Here is a 20,960-nt window from a genome sequence, read left to right on the forward strand (position 1 = left end):
ACAGCGAAACTGAGAACAAAGTGCAGAGTTTCCCATATACCTGCTGTTCCTGCAAATGCGTGTCCTCTCTCATTATCGACATCACTCACCAGAATGTATATTCTTTTACTTTTTTCTTTTCCCTCCACTCCACTGCCTCCTCCCCTTCCCTCCCCCGTCCCTACCTCTCTTCTGTCCTTCCTTCTTTCCTATCAAGAATAAACCCACATTGAACTCATTAGCATACAGAGTATTTTCACTGTCCTAAAATTCCTCTGTGCTCTGCTTATTCATCTCTGTTCTCCCCACCCACCACCAGTAATCACTGATTTTTTAATTTTCTTCATAGTTTTGCCCTTTCCAAAAAGTTATATATTTGGGATTGTATAGTATGTAGCCTTTTATAATTGGCTTCTTTCCTTAGCAATATACATTTAAGGTAGCTCCATGTGTTTTCATAGCCTAATAGATCATTTTGTTTTAGTTCAGGATAATATTCCATGATCTAGTATATCACAGTTTATTTTTCTACTCATCTAGTGAAGGGCATTTTAGTTGCTTCAAAGTTTTGGCAATTATGAATAAAACTTATGTAAACATCCATGTGCAGGTTTTTATGTGGACATAAGTTTTTGACTCTTTTGGGTACTTACCAAGGAGCACAGTTGCTGAAATGGGTGGTAAGATATGTTTAGTTTTGTGAGAACCACCAAACTGTCTCCCGAAGTGGCTGTCCTATTTTGCATTCCCACCAGCAGTATATGTGAGTTCCTGTTGCTCCACTTCCTCACTAGCATTGAGTGTTGTCAGTTTCCCAATTCTAGGCTCTTCTGATAGGTATGTAGTGGTCACAATCTACTTTTGAATCCCATTACATACTAAATTCTCACTTTCTGTGAGCTGCTGTTCAAATGCCACCTTCTCAGCGAGGCCTTCCCTGGACATTCTAAAGTGGCAACACCTTTATTCCTCATCCCTTCATTTTTCTCCACAATACTTCTTACTTTACGACACACTATATATTCTTATTCATCTTTTTGTATATTTCACCAGTTAAATTAGCAAGCTCCATGGATTTTTGTCTGCCTTGTTTCCTGATAGAGCCTTACTATCTATAGTAGAATTGGATACATAGTAGGTGCTCTGTAATATCTAATGATTGTTGAATGTATAGTACATAGTCCCAACTTCTCAACCTGAATTTCAGGTGTATTTTGGCCCTGTCCAGTGTTACTTCCACACCCTGATACCATCACTCCAGTTTCCCTATATCTTATCCTCCTCTGGGCTTTGGCTCAAGCTGTTTCCTGTATCTGGGCTACCTCCCTCTTCCATTCATTTCTGCTTATCAAAGCCTTTCTTCTTCTTTTTCAAGTTTAGTTCAAATCCTACCTCCTCCAAGAAACTCCTCAGATTTCTCCAGTTGAAATGAATCTTTTCCTCTCTCAGGTTGTTTTACAACTTTGTACCTCTCTTATAGCTTGCTTTATAGTCTTCCTTATTTCAGATTTATTTATATATGTGTGTCCTGCAGCAATACAGAGTGTAGGAATCTCATAATTTCCATTGAATTCATAGCACTAAGCACAGTGCTCTGCCCATCTGTTCAGTGGGTGCTCAGTAAATCTTTGTCTAATTAATTGAATCTGAGTGTAAGGAGGCACTTCAGAAAGGTCATTCAAATCCCTTTAACAAGAGTTCTGAACTCTTGCTTAATGATTGTTTGACTGAGGGACCCCTTTAGATGGCAAAGCACTGAGGAGACTTTAAGTTCTTCTTTTGTTAAAATCATGGCACTTCATTCCGATTCTCTGAATATTGCTGTTGGCCCATAGTGCAGAGTAATCAAATTACTTTAATTCCATGTCATTTCTCTCACTTGCCATCCATTGTTTCTGTTGTTCTTCCTTTCACTCAATTTTAAAATAATTTTTCATTTAAAATTAATTTATAAGCATAGCCTCATTTCATTTTCTAATCCAACTGACTCTCTGCCAGGTATGCTTTATGTGTAGGACAAGAGGAAAGAATGAGTATATGTAGGTGTATACGGAATGCTATTTTCTGCCTCATGGACTAGGAAAGGCATTTCTCATTATAAAAAAATGTGCAAATTAGAGAATTTCCAGAAATGTGTGTTCTATGAGCAGTAATGCTAAATCAGTGGGAGTGTGTAATTTATTTTTGGTTTTGGCTAGAGCCACTTTTGTAGAGAAAATCACCAATTATGGCTTTATTTAATAGGATGGAGTAGAATTTTAAAGCTGAACAAGACCTCAGATAATATTTAGCCCAGAATGTCTTTATTCTGTCAGGACCAGTGCATCTTTCTTTGACAGATATTTAATAACAGCAACTTAGTGGCTTCAAATAAATGTCATGAATGACATTTGACACCCAGGGATTTAAAAAAATTAATGTAACACCCTGGATGAAATAGAAAAAGAAAATGATGTATAATAGAGGTGAATACATGTATACATAGATAAAACTGTACACAATTTATACATAAAATGATATTTATAATATGTATAAATTACATATGCCCATGTAAGCAGCATCTACATGTAAACACTCCAGCATGACTCCTGGAGACATATGAAGTGGTAAGATGCTTTTACCCATTTGTAGCATCATCATGAATGGAACAGCCACACATTCTGTCAGATACAGGTATGTTGTGTTGTTGGCAACTCAAATACTGTAAATGGCCTTATGTCAATGGTTTGATTTTCCCAGGTGGTTAACTGTCACTGATAATGCTTGAAATGAAACAGTTTCACCCACACATCCACAATTACCCCACACATACACACATATTGTAGCTGCATGGCTGGACAAATCAGTGTGTATGAAAATCGCACAAAACAAAACATGCTTGTATTTACATGTGAAAAAAGGGTAAATATGTAGGTTCAGATAATTATAGAGAGGGTTTTTCTGGTATCTGAATGTCTGGTGGAGCCTTTGGAAAATCATGAAGAACATAGAACATAGTGGGATTATCCCATTCATTATAACCTGTGTGACCTATCCTTGCTCACCAAATGCCCGTAAGACTGGTCCACAATCATCCCTGTGAGGGATGAATTACAGTTTGTTGAATAAATGAATATTGAGTGCAAGCACAAGGCAATAATGAAACTACTTACTCAGTGATAACAGGGCCATCCCCATTTCAAAGAACAATATTCAGATATATAACATGGGGAGCGTGTTTGTAAACGATGGAGGGTTCAGTTGATTTTGCCATGCATGGTGGAAGATGATGGCCAGGGCAGGTGAGTCCTTGGTGTGTTGGCACATCCAGTCTAAGACACTGTATACATTAAAGGCCTGATAAATGTCCTTGTAAATGTTTAGATTGCTCCCTAGTGGTTGGCACCACCCAGTTGTGAATCTCCAGCCTAGGGCTACCACCTCCTTTAGGAATTTGAGAACCGGAAAATTTCAGTGACCTGAAACTAGTCACATACCCAGTCATGCTTCATGGGGCTCATGAGCTGCTCAACAGCTTTGTTATGTCTGTAGCTCCTGTGTCCCTTGGACCTCTTATCAGAAGCACCTCTAGACGAGTGATAATTACGAGGAAATGTGGCATCAGATTGCCTGGAATTTGAACCTACCACTTAAAAGTTTAGGCAAATATTTTGTGCTACTTAATCTGTTTGTTTTAGCTTCAGTTTCTTTAACAGTAAACCATAAGTAATAATAGAACGTAAGTCACAGAGCTGTTTTTGAAGATTAAATTAGAAAATGTGCATGAAGTGCTTGTTATAGTGTTACATATTTGGCAAAGGGTAGTGACAGCAACGGCGATGATGATTATAATGATGATGACAATAACAGTGACAAAGAATTGTGTTTAAGACAAAATTCAAGTTACTTGGTTTAGATTTTATTTCTAACTTAACTAGAATTTTTTTCTTTAAGCAGCTAGGTAGCCTAATTTTCATTCCAGTTTGATCCTTATTATTAACTCTTACAGATTTCCTTGTTTTAAGTTAAATGCTCTCACTTTTCCTTTTAGCTAATACTTTAAATTACCTAACAGTTGAAATCTTTTTGTCACTGACACACTGAAGATTTGCATATATGACTTTACATGAAGTTATACTAATACAATCCTTTTTAAATTAGTAGAGAATAAATATCTGCATTTTATTGCAATGCCGTTTTTGGAAAAGATATCTCCTTCCACTTTTGCAGAAAGTCTATTCCCAGAAATTAGCTGTTATAATGATTTCTTTAGTAGCACACAAATTCTGTATGAATCTCTCAGCAGTTTTCTCAGTTAAGTGCATTTTTATGCTTGGCAAGATTAGGGTAGTCTAGGAAAATTGGTTTTCTATTCTTATTACGTTTCCTGTTTAATTTGTAACTGGTTAAAACACCACAGTATGATGGATGGTTTATCCTAGTAAAACTGCAAAGTGAAGGGATAAGTGGCAAGCTTGGGTTAAGCAGTGAAGACTTCCACTACCTTTCAATAGCCTTTAAGACAACCTCATTATTAAAATGTACATACTAGCAAAATTCTGGATGTGCATGGAATTTAATTAGTAACTCGCACTGATGCCAGGGTTTCATTTTTATGGTGGATGTGCAGTGTTTATAAAGCAGCCTGAGGCATGGCAAGCCCTCACAACCACAGAGAAGCGTGCATGAGAATGAAGTTCTGCAGCTGGAAAACTGCATCCTGGTCACTTCCTGTTCGCTTAACGGGAGTAGGACGTCCCATTGTTCAGTCCAATCAAGAATCATGCCTGGCAATCTTTGCATATGGTGCTGGTGGAAATGAAATCCTTTCTGGTGATGACAGTACAGAACATGAGCCAGTTATTTCCTAAAATGCTCAGGCCCCATTGTGTAACAATGTGGATATTACCAACTTTATTTTGAGGTTGAGACTCGTTTATGAGATAATGAATGAACAAGACAAGGCGACGTAAGACCCAAATGTATCATCATTCTTTCATTTATCTAATCAAGGACTGCATCATTTTATAAGTGTTTATTGAGAACTACTCTGTATGACATACTGCTAAGGAAACATGTAAGATAGACATGGATTTACCCTCATGCATCTTGTTACCAGTTCTGAAGGGATTTGTTTTGTAGCCTACAGACAAGGTGTATATGCATGAAGTGTGATACATCTTAGAATGTGAACATAATGACCATCTAATGGAGTGTAAACTACCAGAAGTTTCAAATCTAAAATCTCTGCCACATATAAAGGAGTCAGCATTGTGGCACATGAATTATAGATTCACGGAAGTAACGTATAATCATAAGATTCTCATCAGTGGACATTTTTGAACAACTCCTATGTAAATGTACTGAACTGGGCATCAATGGATCAGACCCAAGCCTTGACCTTGAGGAACAAATGCACATTCCATTAAAAAAGATGCTGGATATATATTCTTCTGGAAAGGATTGGTCCCCTAAAAATAATAGCTCTCAGGTTTTACGTTTGCAATCAGATAGTCAAAGCTCTTGAATTTACCAAGAGAATAACGGATGAGCCTGTATCTTGAAACAGCATATATCTCCTGCAGATTACATACTGATGAGGAGAAATGTCCTTCAAGAATCTTAAGAGACTCTTCATAGCAGAACCTCTTTTGCCTAGAAGGGAGTCAGGAAAGATTTCAGTGCATCTTTCAGCAGTCGTGTTAAAATGTAGAGAAATGTAATTGCATTTTTCAATGGAACACTCAGCTGCAATGATCTGCTCAGTGCGCATGATATAAATTATCCTGCCTTTATCAACACCATCTTCTATCTATAAAACTAGAGGAAATACATGGGCATCATAAAAAATCCTTTTATCTCCAAAAGGATTTTATATTCATGACATCGCTCTGAAGGCAAACACAAGATTTTTCAAGAGATCTTTAACTCTCTTGCAGGGGAATCATAGCACCAGGGATTTATAAGAAGCTGGAAGAAGATAAAGATTACACATTAATTTGGGCTATTACTGAGAGATTTTAGTATTCGGAGTATAAGTAGTCACCTTGTTCATCTAGATAGGCATTCCATAGTCAAATAATGTATTGATGGATGAAAAATAGAAAGCAAAGTTGAGAAAGTTAGCTTATGCTTTTGGGACCTCTACTGGATGCAGAGTATTATGATGGTACATACATACATCTCTTTATTGTGCCTCACAGAAGGTGCATTTTTTTAAGACAAATTGAAGGTTAGACCCTCCATCAGTAAGAGTATGACTTGCTGTGTTGTCAAAGTTGCTTTATACTGGTGATCTGGAACCAACCACAGTATCTCTGAAATATGCCTGTGTTAAGCCTCAAAGTACCCTAGCTGTCTAAATACCTGACTGTTAATCCTAGGCATCTTCAGAATTAACATTTGGATTCTAAATCCATTGTGCCTATCACTGTGGCAAAGATGTATCCAATAACACCTCTCATCCCATATACACTTTAACAATGTGACTTTGTCACTTCTGCATCAGGATGTAGAGTCTAAGTACTCTCGTTTTGAATATGGTCAGGCTCCTGGCTGGTTTGGCCAATAGAGTGTGCTGCAACTAACATTGTGTGGGCTCCAATATGGGTGTGAAAGGTAGTGCCCCTCCCCTCTTGTTTATTGAGGTGTTTGAGCTGACAGTACCAAGTCCAATGATGCCGAGGCTACCATATTTTGAGGAAGCCAAGAAGCCTGAGGCCCAGATCTTGGAACAGAAAGAAGACATCTTTTCTGTGCCCTATCCAAATTCCTGACCCCTGTATCTGTGAGCATCATAAAACCTTTGTTGTTTTAAGTCACTATTTAAGGGGTAAATTATTTCATAGTACAGTTAACTAGAAAAATTGATAAGGCAAACTTGACATTTTAATGGCAAAGCATATTGTCAACTGCAAAGGCCTGAATGAAGTCTTTCCTTCTCTGTGGAAGTAGTATGGATGGGAAATTTGGAGAATTTGCACATTTAGGGTAGACTTAATTATATCAACTGCCATTTCTAAACACCAGGCCCATCGGTCAAGTGCTGGTAATGCATATTGTTTTATGCAGCAAAACAAACTAGCCAGGAGCCTGCCCATATTCATTTTATATATGCATTACCAGCACTGGTTGGTGCCTGCACCCCCTTTACTAATAGATGTAGCTCTTTCAGTCCAGATTTTTAGCTGGAAGCAACATAAACCCACTATGGCTGAGTAATTAGAAAAGGATTTTATTATAAGGAAATTGGGGAGCTCACAGGACTGTGGGGAGGAGTCTAAACATACAGGAACCATCCCAAATTGTGAATCTGAACTGGCCTGATGAGGAAATTGAAACTGTGGCTGTCGCCCATGAACACCACGGAAACTTCCGGGCTGGCTACCCCTGGTTGTTGGATGCCTCTGTTGCCACCAGGGCCACCGACATGGACTTGGCCCAGGCTTGTCTCCTCAGGTTGCTTGTTTACAAACCAAAGATTCAGGAACACTTGACCGATGGGCAATGTCTAGTCCAGCTACCTGTATCCCAGTTGCAAAGGAGTCTTGGTCTTGAGTTTTCTGGATGCTGCCCTGATAAAGCAAGATCCGTAAGGCTGCAAATTTCCCAAACATAGGGTGTTGGAAAGGTGCTGGGTAGCTTGCCAACATGACAATTATGCACAAGAGGGGATACATTAAAGACAAACAGATTTTTGGCTGGCCACAGCTCCGGAGATTATTCTGGCAGTGTCCAAAAGCAAACAGTAGAGACAGCTAGCTGATGAAATACTCAGGTCTGCCTGCAGGCCAGGGTGTTTGATTTTGTATCAGTGTATACAAGTCAAGAAAAATCCCTTGCCTTAGCAAGACATTGGTCAATTTAATTTTAATTTCAATTTTTCTTAGCAAAACCCTACCCAGAATAAAATGGAGATGAAGTGAAATATCAAAAGAGGTAAAGTAAGTCAGCTTAACTCTGCAGTCTTTATACTTTACACTCGGCCTGGGGCTCCATGCTCATCAGTTCCTGTCTCTTGGCATAATGTGACCTTGAGAATAAATGAATGGCGGTGGTGGTGATGATGGTGGTGATGATGGCGATGATGATGCTAGCACTTACTGAGTGTTTACTGTGTGCTGGGCACTATGTTAAGCACTTTATAGGTTAATTCTTTTAAATCCTTACAACAACCCTACCACGTAGCTAGTATTATTGACCCAACTTTACAGATGAAGAAACTGAGGCACCCCTGTAGCTAATAAGCAGAAGTGTTGGCATTTTGACCCAGTTGGTCTGATTCTAGATGTGCTTTCCGAAGCACTGGGAGGGATTTTATGAACCGTCTTGGTGATTGTGCTTTTCCCCTTGTCTGAGTGAATGCTGGGAATACATAAGTCACATATTAACTAGGAAGAAAAGTAGAAGTGCTTGCACTTAGGACGTTCATTGCTTTCCTAAATTGTTGCTAGTCATTCTGAGTCCATCATCCTATATGATACTTTAGTATTTTAATCATTAGTTTGTTGTTGTCTTCGATGAAGCACATCTGTCACATTTCATTCCACTCAACTGTTTGCCTTTTTTTTTTTTTTGTCATTTATGCTCATCAGCTTGACTTCTTATCTGCAATCTGGAACACTTTATGGTTTCATCAGCCAGATGATTTATATTTGAAAAAATGTTAATTAAGGTCAGCTGCAACAGACTCTGATATTAACTCCTTTCAGTTAGAGAAATTATATATTTATCCTTCCTTCTTGTTTATAGTTTTGAACCAGTTTTCTTCCCCTGAAAAACATGTTCCCAATCACCATGCAATTCAGTTGGAAAAGTATGTCCACAGGTTCCTCTTGGCCACAAACTGATGCCAGTCTCTTAGAGAGTTTTAGTGATCATTGAGATAGTGTTTCCCCCAGCAGAAACCACAGTTGGCTTTCTGCACAGCAGTTGGGCTCACTGATGTGGTCAGGGGTTGATTCAACTAGATGTTGAGCATGTATTGGGTACAGATGAGTGTGGCAGGCTCTCAGGGAACACAGGACGAGTAGGAAATAGCCCTTGCTAAACTTAAAACCCAGTTAGGGGTGGTGAGATACCTACATAAATAACTCTAATATACTCTGGAAAGAGATATATGAGAGGTGCAGAGTTTCCGTGGTATGCCTTGAAATGTCGTAGTTGTAGAACTTGCCTGCCAGTCATGCACACAAGTTCAAGTTCCTGATCCACGCCTCCGGAACCTGTGTTCTGCATCAGAATCAGGCCGGCAGCCTTCCAGACTCCTTGAGTCAGGATAACTTTATAAATGACAAATTGTACATTTTGGCCCAGTGTCATACTGTTCCATTCTGAAGTTCCTGGAGACTTTTAAATTGTATTACAACCACTCCTGGTGATTTATTTATGTCCAATCTGTCAGTTAGGTCCAGAACATCATGCATTCTTAACATTAATTTGACCTCTGTTTCAAAAGATGACTTCAGCTTTCAGATCTGCCTAATAAGTGCTGCGGTAGCAACTCAAATAAAAAAAGTAACTTCTCTAGCCTTTAGTTTTACCATGTTTTGAGTAGATTACTGCCCTCTTTTCTCTCAACACCAACTTCATTTTGTAGATATTTTTATTCTTAAGGTAACATAGTAGAAAAATCATAGGCTTTGGAGTCAAATATATCTGGATTTAAAATCCCTGCTGTAACTTTGGGTAACTTTTCTAACTTCATGGAACTACTACTTTCTTGTCCGTACAGAAAGGATAACATCTACATATCATACTTGTGAGATTAGTTGAGATGACATAAAATACTTGCCAAAAATGCCTCAGCATTTCTGTGCCCCTCTGTTTATCTTCCTCCCTTAGCTAATGTTTCTAAAGGGAATCCTCTCTCCTTCTCTCTCTGAGCAGTGGTTTCTGTCGCTTCACTGTTTACTAACACAGATTCCCCCCCATCCCGTCTGCCTCTGCTCATTCTGTTTTTCTTCTTGTGTCCTGATAAGTATGCTTTGTGTAAATTTTAACTAATTCCATAGTTTACCATTGCTATGGTCTGACTGTGTCCTTCCCCCAAATCACTGAAATCCTGACACCCCCAAAGGTGATGATGTCAGGAAGTAGGGCCTGTGGGAGGTGCTCAAGTCAAGAAGGGTGGAACCCTCATGAATGAGATTAGTGCCCTCAAACAATGGGCTTCACAGTGCTCCCTGCACCCTCCCACCATCGGAGGACACAGAGAAGTCAGCAGTCAGCAGCTCACAAGAGGGTCTTCACCAGGACCCGCCCGTGTTGGCATCCCGATCTTGGACTTCCAGCCTTCAGAACTGTGAGAAGTAAATTTCTGCTGTTTACAAGCCACTTAGCCTTTGTCATTTTGTGACAGTGCCATGAATGGACTAAGACAATCCTTGTCTACCCTTTGCCTACTCCAACCCTGCCCAGAGAGAACCTCCAAATGCTTACACTTTCTATTTTTAAATTTGTAATGAAAGCAATGAAGTTAACTCAATGTTCAAGCTGGCCTGGTACTATAGCATTTCAGTCAAGGGACACCATTATCTAGAAGGTTGAATTTTGGTCATGGGTTTTAAAATGTACAATGTGAAATAACTTTTAAAAAATCATTTAGGAGCAGGTCTTTCTCTTTGTCTTACAGGTTTTTTCATATGATCATAGGTTTGCCACAGGTTTTCTCTGGGCAAAGTGCTGGCACAAAAGGCACCAAGTGAAACATCTGTTGGGGTATCAGTTAAAGTCACAGCTCCAGGAAGGGGCCAGGGAAGGGCTTTGGTTCTTGTTCTTCTCTTGCTTTACACAGACTCCATGAGCAAATGCTATGTGGTTGACAAAAAGAAATGGAAAGTTGTGTATAGAATAATAAGATTAAATTTAGGGAAAGAAGAAAAGTGGGTTGGTGAAAAGGCAGAAAAGGAAAGTTGCTGAAGAAAGGTGATCATCTAGGAATACAGGAAGATAAATGTAAAGATATGCCCGGGGCTCTGTTTTAAATCTTGTGATTTTGAGAAAGAAAACATTTATAATGTTCTTATTTAAAGAGAGAGGGGGGTATGTGGGTGATGTGGGTGACGGGGGGAGGGGGTGGATGAGTGTCTGGATGAATGGATGATGTAGTGATGAGTAAAACGTGTTGCTGACTGCTATAGATTTAGTGTTCATGCGCTAAAACCCTAACCTCTAAGGGGATGGTATGAGGAGGGTGGGGCCTTTAGGAGGTGATCAGGTTATGAGTGTAGAACCCTCATGAATGGAATTAGTGCTTTTATAAATAAGATCCCAGTGAGATCCCTCATCTCTTCCGCCATGTGAAAACACAAGAAAAAGGTGCCATCTATAAACGAAGAGGTAGGCTCTTATGAGACACCGAATCTGCCTGTGCCTTGATCTTGGACTTCCCAGCCTCCAGAACTGTAAGAAATAAATTTCTATTGTTTAGAAGCCACCCAGTCTATAGTATTTTGTTATAGCAAAAATCTGCTCCATTTAGGTAGTCTTCACTGCCTTCTTTCCCACTCTAAAGAGATTTTCCTCTTTTGTAAAGGAGAAAGTTGTAATTTTGAGGAAAAAAATAGGAATGTCATCACAATAAACAGTGATTTGGTTCAAAGACAAACACTCAAGATTGCAGAGCCAACTCTGTTTCTGCTGATAAAAATAAAGTTAGAATCACTGTGAACTTTTCCATATTGGATTTTAGAGCAATAAACTTCTTGTCATGCTTCTTTGGGCTAAAATATTGAAAGTTACATTTTCAACTTGGTGCTGGGCTCTTAGAGTCTCCTAATCCAGGTGTTTAATTTTCTCCCACTCATTTAACATAGCAGGCCATTACTTCTAATTTGAAAATGAACTGTAGGTCTGGGACATAGACAAACAATGCTGTTTCTTGGTCACTGCCTTTTTAAGGGAGCATTGAGATTCTACATTTCTACAGGTCAAATCATATTACAACACATTTCACCAGCAAAGAGATCTATATACCACTAAATGGTAACAAGTTCTAGCTAGTGGGCCATGTATTTCAAGAAATATGCCATAGATGGAAGAATAGAACTACAAAAGTTTTGAACCAGTAATAATTTTCTGGATTTGATCTGTAAAGTAACAGGGAGCCTGAAAAATGTCAGCACTTCTTCCAGAGTACTGAAAACGGGCCTTTAAAGTTTGTTTTATGTAGTCACATCATATTATTGATGACTGAATTTTATAGATCTAGTTTACAACTCAATTCAAGAGCATGTATTGGCTGTCAAGTTAACATAATAAGTACAAGATTTATAAAACCATCTCTGATATCCAGGAATTTACAGACTTTTTGGTGAGCTGTGGCACATACTAAACATCTTAATATAGTGTAGATGAATGCCATGAAGACTGTACCAAAAAAGAAGAAAAATTCTCATTGACAACACTTTCTTTGGTGGGGGTGGAGGAGAAACCACGAGGTCAGGTCAGGATATGTGAACATGAAATGCTCCTGGCTGAACCTGTTCTCTGTGAATGGTGAACACGGTCTGTGTCATTGAGACCTTGACAGGTGTTGGTGGGGGAAGGGCATTTGGTCTGAAGGAACAGAGGTCTCTCTGATCAAAACCTTCTAGAGGTGATGATGCAGGTCCCTCAGAATAGAATTGAAAGCACTGACCTTGACCTCCCCCACTCCACCTCCATAGCCCGGGATCACTGCTGGTCCGAGAACTGCCAGGGGTCTGTGGAAATAGATGCAGAAACTTCTATAGCAGTAGATATTGCTGTGGCATTTTAACTGTATTTTATAAAGTAATTAATCTGCAATGGATTGGAAAAAACAGTTAAGTGTTCTTTACCACAGAGCACTTGAGGAGCGCTGCTAATGTGAGCTTCCCACTGCATCTTCTGCCTCCTTTCCTTTCCTCCTCAGCCTCTTCTCACTGGTGCATCTGTGGGCCTCCTAGCTCTGCCTTGAACATGCCAGCCAGACACCTCACTTTTGCTTTTCCTTCTGCTTGGAGTATGCTGCTTCCTCCCTGTAACCAGACTTTCTCTCCTCCTCCTCCAACCTATTCAGTTGTTCTGATAAGGTTCAGTTGTCACCTTATCAGAAATGCTGTCTCGAATGACTCAAATACAGTTCCCTCATCACTCTGTCTCCTTACCTTGCTTTATCTCTCTTCCTGTAAGTTATTAATCCTCGGTATACTTATTGGTTTATTTATTGACTGTCTGACTCACCCATCAGAAGGCAACTTCACAGAACAGGGACTTGGTTATTCTGTATGCTGCTATATTCTTGACACCTGGGACAGTGCTTGAGACATAGTTGGCTTAGTAGATATTTGTCCAGTGCCTGAATGGGTGAGTGGGTGAAGGACAGGAGCAATTGCAGTGGTCCTTGAAAATGTAGAGGTGCTTTAGGGAACAGTAGAGACTTTAATTTGGTTAGAAAAGGGGATAGAAGAAATAAAGTTGCTTTTTCTTACCCATTCCTCTATTCTGTGTCTTTTGATCGGGGCATTTAATCCATTTACATTTAAGGTTATTATTGATAGGTACTTATTCATTGCCATTTTTTTGTACCTGTGTTCCTCTTTCTTACACTGTTTTTCTTCCTGTTCTTAAAGCAAATCCTTTAGCATCTCTTGCAGAGCTGGTTTGGAGGAAGTATATTCTTTGCGGCTTCTAACAAATCAACACACAAGTGTTCGACAGGATGCAGAGAAAAGGGAACCCTAGTGCACTGTTGGTGGGAATGTAGACTGGTGGAGTCACTGTGGAAAACGGTATGGAATTTCCTCAGAAAACTGAAAATGGAACTGCCTTTTGACCCAGCAATTCCACTGCTGGGACTCTATCCTAAGAGCCCTGAACACCAACCCAAAAGAACCTATGCACCCCGATGTTCATAGCAGCACAATTTACAATAGCCAAGTGCTGGAAGCAACCTAAGGGCCCAGCAGGAAATGAGTGGATCAAAAAACTATGGTACATTTACACAATGGAATTCTACACAGCAGAGAGAAAGAAGGAGCTTATAACCTTTGCAACAGCATGGATGGAACTGGAGAGCATTATGCTAAGTGAAATAAGCCAGGCGGTGAGGGACAAATACCATATGATCTCACCTTTAACTGGAACCTAATCAGCAAAAGAAAAAAGCAAACAAAATATAACCAGAGACATTGAAATTAAGAACAATCTAACAATAGCCAGAGGGGAGGGGGAGGGGACAGTGGGCAAAAGGGTTTTCAGGAACTACTATAAAGGACACATGGACAAGACCAAGGGGGAGGGTGGAAGCCAGACAGGGGAGGTGGGTTTGGCTGAGGTTGTGGGGGGAGTGGTGGGGAGAAAATGCAGACAACTATAATTGAACAACAATAAAGTAATTTAAAAATAAAGAAATAAAGTTGCAATCAGCTCTAGTTTCAGTTCGAGTGGGTAAAGTCACATTTTGGTTTTAGACTTCAGCACATATAACAAAAGAACATTCTCCTTTTTCTGAGCCTTACTAGATGCCATCTCGCTGTCAGGATCCTTTTCCTAACCAATTTTTATGTGCTTGTCTTGTGTTGATATTTCAGTCTTAGTACCATGTTTCATATTTTCATTTTCATCATCATGCCACCTGAGAGTTTGCTCACAAAACTGGTTCAGCTTCATGGAAAGTGCAGTGTCATGAGCAAGGGAGCATCCCCGAAAGGAGGCACTCACACATGTTGGTGTTTTCTCACAATGCCAGGTTTGTTAGGGGGGACCTCCCCAGCGAGCCAGCAGAGTCTCAATGCAAGAGGAGTTTACCGCCAATAGAAGCGAGCAGAGCAAGCATCAGGCGTGAAGCCCTGGTCACTGGTGTCTGCAGATGGAAAGGCGGACGCTGGTCTCAAATGAAGCCAGGTGCCTGCAGTGGCGGCACAGTCTTGTGGAATGGAAGCTCTGAGTTCTCCGAGCCTGCAAGGGGTGGAGGTCCCACTCATACATACTGGTGTCCAGATGGACTCCTTATCTGAGGGTCCAGCCTCATGGTTTTGGACATTCATGGCCCCTCCTGAGAGCATTCCTGTTATGCCTCATTAGCTCAGTCTTGACACAGCACTTGACATGACTCTCATGGCTGACAGGGACTCCATATTGCATTGCCAAGTGTTTGAAAAGTCTGCTCTGCTGTTGCTCTATACATGCAACATATTGGAAATTCTGACGGATGTGGGAAGGGAAGAGCAGTGCTACCTTAACCGTTGATGGAGATCAGTCTGGATGCCAGCTTCTTACCCATACAGCCTGAAGGCCTGGAGAGGGTGGGGGTGAGGCTTGGCAGTTGGAAGAAAGGTCAGCTTTCCCATGCTACTGAGGCTGTTCCGCAGGATGAGACCAGACAGCCAGGTGAGGAATCTGTGTCCCACTGTGTTCCCAGCCCTCTTGGCATATCTGGTGTTAACTTCCAGGGGCCTTTCAGTGCTCCTGGTCTCATTAAGGGGAAACCAGTTCCACTTCTGAGTAGCAAGAAAACCATTTTCTCCACGGGAGGAAGTGCCTTGGGTGTTTTAAACCCAGGTCTGGGTGTTTCAGGTTCTGTTTTCCCTCACTGTTAGGGTTTTGTGACCTCAGGCAATTCATTTAATGTTCCTCTAAAGTACCTATAAGATACTTTCTTAATCCAAATTTTATTTATACATTGCACTTCTGAATCTTAGTAAAACCTCCGTAAAGCCATTCTGAGGGTCATTGAGTAATGCCCTTTGAGGTCCTCCATAGAAAATTGCCTAAAAGGTCCTGGTTAGATATATTTTTTTTCTAACATCCCAGAGTAGGCATTTCATAGAACTAATCATTATTTTTGATATATCCATTATCAAATGGACATTATCAAATTAAGCAAATTTTAAAGAATCTACTTAATTCTTTAAAATCAAAGATGGCCTAAGATGTAAGTGATCAGCTCTTTTTCTTTTTTAATGGTTACCCAGTAGTTTATTACTTGTGTGCAGTTAAACATTAAGAGACCCGACCACAGAACAAGTATGTGGGGTGGGGACTGCAGGGCGGGAACAGATACAAAAACACAGATGTGCGGATGTCTCTAGAAACCTCAAGTCTGTAGCAGGAGGCGACTCACCACAGGCCAGATCCCTCGCCTGTCACCCCTGTTTTTGAATGCCAAAGCAGGGCCAATGGTGTGACTTTTGAACCCAAGGTCCTCAAATGAGTGTGGGCAAGTCCATAAACAGTACCCTTGAACTCTGTGAATCTGGTTGAAAACAGATGACGCAATAAATCTATATTTACTGTCTGACAGTTAAATTTGTGTTATGAAAAAAATGACTTAAACTGATTTATTTTTGTAACTTTTTTAACCAGAGAAAACAGCATGCTCGTTGGGGAAAGGTGAGGGATCAAGGAGACAGGAACAGTCATTCAGACAGTGCCTGGAAAGACCATGCCTGTCCTGGAGAGAACCGAGGGCCCTGCCCCACCGCTGGTGACAGCCCCTGTCTGAGGCTCGGCTGGCCTGTCACACACCGTGCGTCGCTGCTGTAGGTCCGAGTTGTGAAAGTCTTCCAGCTCCTCCTGAAACAAGTCCCACTAGTCTTCAAAGTCTGTCATGTCATTGTCTCCACCTGCAGCCAAAAACATAAGGCAACCTCTCGCCCAGCTCAGAGGTGACAACCTCTTCTTCATTGTGGTCAAAGGGGTTTCTGTTCTCTTTCCTCAATGAGCTTGCAGAAGATGTTCCTTCGTTGGGCCCGGTACATGCTTGATGTTCCCACCTTCTGTCTCTGTGGCTCCTCTCTACGGCCACACATGCTTGTAAAAACAGTTCCCTCCAAGTGGGCAGCTCCCATGTCCTTCATCAAAACACTAACATTGTTACTCCTTGCATCCTTGTATTTCTGAATGAGTTTCTGCTTCTTTGTTTTCTCCTCCACCCAGTACTCACTTGGCATGACAAAGTTAGATGTGCTCTGGCATTCAGGGCAGGACTTTATGATCTTGCTCTCAAATTGCTGAGCCCTCCTCCACTTGTGAATGCACTTGGGACAATAGGTGTGATTGCAGTTGGAGAGGATCCTAAAGCTGTTCCTGCTGGGGCTGGCTTTCTCATAGACCACCTCCATGCAGATCCCATACACCTTGTCCTTCCTGTACTGGACAGCAAACGAGAGCTCCCTGTCCTTCTCATGGGCCTCAGTGCAAGATCTTATGTGTTGTGATCTCTGGGCAGCATCCGTGGATGGAAGACCTGCAGACTATGCACATCGCAGGAGCTTCCATGGAGATACACAAAGTTCTCCCCACAGCGGCACTCTGCAACTGCTCCTAGGGGCAAAGCTGCTGCTTTGCTTTCACTGCCAGCTGCTCCTTCTCCAAGTCTTCTTTGGCCATGGAGCCCTGCAGGGGTGCTTCAGTGCAAGAGGGGGCAGTAGGGCCATGGTGGGGCTGCCCAGGAACAAAGTCAATGGCATTCACTCAGTCTTCTGAACCTGCTCCTACAGTTGCAAAGTTTGAATGTCTTGACAGCCTCACCTGTATTCATTTCGACCATCTGTCCAACTACTGATGAGAGACTTGAAGAAGCAGCAAGGGATAATTTTGCAGTTCAATCTGTAGCAGTCACTTTTTCCTGTTTCAGTGGTTTGCTTTGTCCGCATCTTCAGCAGTCCCTGTAAATACAGTAGCTCAATGAACATACTTGCACACTGCACCGTGTGCACTGTCAGAGAGGTCATACAAGTAGCAGCAGTCATCTCCTCCCTTACACACCCCATGCATGAAATACACACAAGGCTGGTCTTAGGAGGAGGTGAGATGACGGTGTCCTCGTGCCACGTGAAAGTCTGCTAAAGGGTTTTGGACAGATCAGGATGGATGGATCAGCCCTTGCAACTAGACAGAGAGCATATTCACATAGGAAAATTTAAAATCATGTCAAAGTTATAGTATGACAGAGCAGGTTGCATTTTCCTTGAAAGATGTCAGTGAAAAAGACTTATATAAGTCTTACATCTTTTCTCCTTATTCTTTTCTTGCCATTTGTGCTAAAGAATTTGACCACTCTTAGGGTTCAGGAGGAACCTGTGCTCGTAACTGAACAAGATCAGGGATTTGAATTTTATACTTTCTTATATCTATTCTTTGTGAAGGGTGCTGCAAAGTGTGCACTGATATTTTATTGACTAAGAGTCGGTAACTCCAGATGTGCCCAGAAAATCAAAGTGTTTTATTTTTATTTTTTTATAGAACAGTTTTTTCTTCATTATGGCCATATGGGATTTATGTATGTTCAGCCTTTGGCCCTGCACCAATATACATATCTTTATAAAGCTGTTCTACTTTTATAAGAAAAAGAGAATAGATGCTGCGCAATATTCTCTCCAAATAAAACAGTGCAGATTTGTAGAAAGTTGCTTTAGTTTGCATAAATCTCTTCGAGATGCTGCCGAAAATTTTCTTTCATTCCCCCAATGGGTGTCTTGTATTTTTTTTCTGCTGCACATCAGCAGCTGTCCAGCAGATGGCACTGTGTGGTAACCAGAGGACAGCTGCTTTTCCCAAGAGTAGCTGTGTGCATTTCTGGCATGTATTATAAATACTCATTCTGTTAACATTACGGTAGAGGATATGACACTTTTGTGAAATACAAGGTATTAAATGTCAGTTATTTACAAATTTGTGTCTTACACAGGCACATTATTATGTAGTCTTGCCTTCTAGAAGTATAGTGAACCTGTTCTCATTCCTTAAAGAGCTCTTTATTTTTCTGACGATTAGCATTGGAGTTCACTTAATAGCTTGTTCTATTAGGGTAGAGATATATCAGCATATAACTTCCACACTAATATTATCCTGGGTGTCCCTGCTCTATGTTTGTGTCATTGGACGTGGTTCTTTAGAGAGCTGCCCACAAACAGCTCTCTGTTCCCACTTCGTGGATTACTGTGGTGGCCAGGAAGGAAGGGAGGGAGGGAGGGAGGGAGGGATGAAGGGAAGAAAGAAGGGATACTAGCACCCAGTGATTCAAAGTGTAGTTCGGAAGCATGGGTCTACCTGGGTGCTTGTCAGAAATATAGTATCTTGGGCCCTCCTAGACTAAATGAATCAAAATATGCTTTTTAACAAGATTCTCAGATGACTAATGTAAACATTAAAGTTTGAGAAACACTAACTATTAAGTGCCTCCTCTTCCTTTAATGTAAAGCAGATGTTGAGAGCCTACTGTGTGTCAAACACCGTGCTGTGGCCTTGAGTTGCAGAAATGGCCACATCAGGGTGCTGGCCATCAGGGAGTCCATAGTCAGGGGATGGAAGGGTGTAAAGCCAAGTTACCAATTCAGCTATGTGGGTGCCAAGCCAGGGATGTGCTAGGTGCAAGCATGTGTTTGGTAGGCACAGGGCTGAGATTCACATTTCACTTTGTATTAACTCCGAGAAATAGAAGATACCGTCCCAGAAGAGGAAACTGTGGGAAGTCATTCACCAGCTGGTCAGAGATGGGTTAAAGCTTAAACCAGCTCAATCAGGCTCTGAAGCCCAAGCTGTTACAAAAAGTTACCTGTCCTTCTAACCTGTTGCAGGTAACAAAGGATGGGGTTGCTTTCCAGACCAAGGATTTGAGTACCTTACATTAAAATGTTGGAAAGTTTGTAAGTTAAGCACTTAAGAGTTGGCGCGTGTTCCCCGGCCGGCAGTGAGTGTGCAACCCTGCAGATGGCTCGTGGAAACACGAGAAAGACATAAACAGAGACAAGCAGTTTCTGTGGGGAAGTAAAAACAGAATGGCCACTCTCTCTGGTGGGGAGAGCACCCTGTCTCCATTCCCAAGCAGATTTTTATTGAGAATACAGACTTAGTTTGTGGATTCATTCTGGCAGAAAAGATCAAAAGAAGTAGGTGACTTACAAAGGTGCAGACAGAACCCCTGCTGTGATTCTGGGCAGAGATTGGGGTTTTATCTAACAAGGCTCAAAGGGTAGTTTTGGTTTCCTGTCTGTGCCTTCAAATTCTAATCTAATAACATCCTCCAGCAAACAGATCTCACAGGATCTTGCATATTCTATGTCCCAGGCCTGATTACCCCAGGGTCTGTGTTTCTGGTCTGGGCTGCACTGCCCCTGCTATTTCCGCAGGCCTGAGTTAACAGAGAAGACAAAGGCAGCCAGGAGACTTGGATTTCTCACAAAGGACTCAGGCTTTGACAAAGCCGAGGGGGCAGGGGTTGATGCCATCACCCCTTCTTATCCACAGCCCCGAATCTCTTCCCTTAGGGCACTCCCACGTGATTGTGTCTGTCTTAGATCCATTCTCTTTCTTAGAGAATTGTCACCCGTCATTGACTGCCGATCATGCAAAAGGGAAGCCAGGCATCAGAATAGGCAGCGTTCATGCCAGGGAAATAAGTTTTGTCTCCTTAGTGGCTCCTGGTCCAGAGGTCTTTCACTCAGCCTAAGTCGCAGGGGGTTACGGCTTCCTGAGACCAGGCAGGGCAGCCCCCAACAAAGAGTGACTTCCCAAACAAGGGCAGTGATCACTTGTACCTGGCCGTGTCCTCTGAGTTGCGACATCAGGGTGCACAGGGACCTAATGGACACCTGCCACCCTGAGGAGGTGGGGACTAACTGCCAGTGGGTGGCAACAGGGGTTTGTAACAGAATAGGATTCTATTAATGATGAGCTCAGGAGAACTAAGAATCCAAGTGTCCTGCCCCAAATCCAGTCAGGTGCCCCTTGCAAAGTCAGCATTCACCAGGATGTTGAGTAACCCACAGAGCCACTATTTTTAGGAACTGCCCAGATTGACACTGATCCGTTCAAAATCATTCTCAGGGGTTAATATAGCTGTAATTACCTACACTTATATGAGAGTGGTCATTTTATCTAGGTTCCTTGATGAGTCTCCCACAGGGAGTGGAATTAGATATCCCAGTAAGATAAGGAAGTTGCATTTTTTTTGTCACTGTATGTAGGAAGATTGCTGCGCAGTTCAAAAAATTATTCAGTCTTTTTTTTGTGTGTGTTAGCATATATTAATTCAT

The 20,960-nt window shown here is 41.4% G+C and overlaps 1 protein-coding gene and 1 pseudogene across 1 annotated transcript in view; one reads left to right on the plus strand and one right to left on the minus strand.

Annotated features, from left to right (window-relative positions):
* GRIP1 (glutamate receptor interacting protein 1) overlaps positions 1-20,960 on the plus strand; it is a 664,666-nt gene that overhangs the window by 190,240 nt on the left and 453,466 nt on the right. The window lies entirely within an intron of this gene.
* On the minus strand, positions 16,345-19,561 carry LOC118498755 (annotated as a pseudogene).

The sequence above is a fragment of the Phyllostomus discolor genome, chromosome 2 (genome assembly GCF_004126475.2).
Source record: "Phyllostomus discolor isolate MPI-MPIP mPhyDis1 chromosome 2, mPhyDis1.pri.v3, whole genome shotgun sequence".
In the NCBI taxonomy this organism is placed as follows: Eukaryota; Metazoa; Chordata; class Mammalia; order Chiroptera; family Phyllostomidae; genus Phyllostomus; species Phyllostomus discolor.